Source organism: Nicotiana tomentosiformis, chromosome 12, assembly GCF_000390325.3.
Source record: "Nicotiana tomentosiformis chromosome 12, ASM39032v3, whole genome shotgun sequence".
NCBI lineage: Eukaryota > Viridiplantae > Streptophyta > Magnoliopsida > Solanales > Solanaceae > Nicotiana > Nicotiana tomentosiformis.
The window spans coordinates 69,003,706-69,006,399 of NC_090823.1; the positions used below are offsets into that span (position 1 = coordinate 69,003,706).

The window sequence follows — 2,694 nt, forward strand, 5'->3', positions numbered from 1 at the left end:
ATTCATCTTGTGAGGTTGAGACTTAATCGAGAGAGGAGATTCTACTAAACGTTTGAACTAATAATTGAGTGAATTCGAGAGACTCACTTAAACATTAGAAGTGAATTATCTAGAGTTAGATCCCAAATAATTATCTTGCAGATAACTTCCTTGCTTACCTTTGTTGCAATTGTCGTTAGTCAATAGCTTTAGATTCTTAGTTAATTATAGTTTTAATCACATAAATCTCAACTATTGATTCTCCTGAGTAGCAATCAAGTTAGAAACTACGAAAATAATATTTAACTCCAATCCTTCTAGTATGATATTATACTATACTATCTTTGACTAGTGAGCATAATTTAAGTGTGTGTTTCGAGCTCGTCAAATTTTGGTATTGTTCCCGGTGATTGGCAATCAATAGTATTTGAAATAGTTTGTAGTGATAATTTAGGAATTTCTCTTTTTATTTTTTCCCTTTTATGTTTGGTGTTCTTTGACTGTGCGCAGGTTACAGGTTATATTGGTGCATGACTCAAATTTCTGCGAAGGAAGTGCTACCATACGAACTAGAGATAGAAAAACAACTGCGACAGCTGAGGAAGGAAAGAAATCTCATCGAGACATTTAGAAAAGGTTGGGCAATACTCAACCAAAGAAATGGCCGGAATTGGTGATGATAATGTGGATTTGGCTGCAAGAGAGGCAGTCCAACGAAGAGAACAAGCTGCAAGGGATGCCGAGAAAGCAGTTATTATAGATGCACAGCTTGTCTACGAAGAAGAGAGGGGTGGTAGAATTGCTCAGAATCAACCCTTGGGTGCAGACTAGTTCAGAAATATAGCTCCCATGCTTGGTAGACCATTTGGCGATTATGCTAGACCGGTCTACAATCAAGGTTTATCAAGTGTTAGACCACCTCCAATTGCAACTAACAATTTTGAGTTGAAACAAAGATCCAAACACACATCTAATGGACTTCAAGGAGATTATGAACACCTTTCAATACAATGGTGTGTCACAAGATGTAATTTACTTAAGGGCATTCCCCTTCACACTCAAAGATGATGCAAAGCAGTGGCTTCGAAGCTTACCTAATGGATCGATTCGAACATGGGATGAGATGGCCAGAAAATTTCTTGATAAATATTTCTCATCAGCTAAGATGGGCAAGTTTAGAAAGAAATCCATAACTTCTGCCAGAAAGATACTGAGACTGTGTTTGAAGCATGGGAGAGGTTTAAGGAGATTGTTAAAAAGTGTCAACATAGCGGAATTGAACTCTGGATGCAACTCCAGGACTTTTGGGATAGATTGACACCGACCTCACGTAGAACATCGAGCAATGCAGCTGGAGGCCCGTTGATGAAGAAGACTTCAGAGGAGATATATAATTCTTGATGAGTTGTCTGAAGATGTAAATTAGTGGCCTTCTGAGAGTGCTGAAAGTAGAAGATCGATATGTGTTCACCAGGTTGATGCTAACGCATCTGTGCAGGTACAACTTGATGCTATGGCTAAAGAAATACGAAAGCTGACCTTAGCTATAATAAAAAGCGAGCCTCATGCAGCTTGTGATATATGTGGAAGAGGACATCCTACTCATGAGTGTCAAGCCTCAACTGAGGAAGTGAATGCTGTGGGAAATTATAATGCAATGGGTCAGAGGCACCCCAATATTTCATGGAGTTCACCTGAAGGTACTACAAATGCGTGGCAACAAAATAACTCTAGACCTCAGGGACAAGGAGCTCCAGTCTTCCAAAATCAGTAGAGGCAGCAGTTTTAGCCTTAACAGTCCAATCAGCCTGGTCTAGAAGATCTAATGAAGGCCTTCATTATCAAGACAGATGAGAGGTTGGATGCTCACAGGGTATCTATCAAAGAATTGGGCACTGGTTTTTGAAAGTTGGAGAGACAAGTGGGACAAATTGCAATAATATTATCTGAGAGAGTCCCTGGTACTCTGCCAGCTGATACTAAGAGAAATCCCCAAAGAAACAGTGAATGCTGTGACCTTGAGAAGCGGGCAAGTGTTGAAAGATACCACTCCAATCCAAAAAGAGGTGGTACTTAAAAAGGAAAATGGGGAGCAGCAAAAGAATGATATTGATAAGAAGAAGAAAGGCAAGAATGAAGTTGACAACAAGAAGGAGGAAACTTCGAGAAGAGATGAATCTAATGAGAGAAAGCATATGCCTGCTCTACCTTTTCCTCAAAAGCTATATAGAGAAAAGCTAGATAAGCAATTTGAGAGATTTCAGGATATGCTGAAACAGGTTAATGTAAATTTGCTATTCACAGAAGTGCTCTCCCAAATGCCAGTTTATGCCAAATTCTTGAAGGAGATCCTGACAAAGAAGAGGAAGATAGAAGAGACCTCAGTGGTCAAGCTCACAGAGCATTGCAGTGCTATATTACAAAATAAACTCCCACAAAAGTGTGGAGATCCAGGGGGTTTTACTCTACCTTGCTCTTTAGGCTCTATTAATTTTGATAAATCTTTATATGATTCTGGTGCCTCAATTAACTTAATGCCTCTATCTATTTACAGGAAACTGGAGAAGAAGATTGGAGAGATAAGGTCAGTGCTAATATCTTTGCAGCTGGCAGATCAAACAACTCTGATACCCGAGGGGATAGTGGAAGATGTCTTAGTTCGGGTAGATAAGTTTGTATTTCCTGTAGATTTTATAGTAGTGAATATAGAGGAGA

At 39.3% G+C, this 2,694-nt stretch overlaps 1 pseudogene; it reads right to left on the reverse strand.

Annotated features, from left to right (window-relative positions):
* Window positions 1-1,150: 1,150 nt before the first annotated feature.
* LOC117279167 (small nucleolar RNA R71) lies at window positions 1,151-1,248 on the reverse strand (annotated as a pseudogene).
* Between the last annotated feature and the right edge of the window lie 1,446 nt (window positions 1,249-2,694).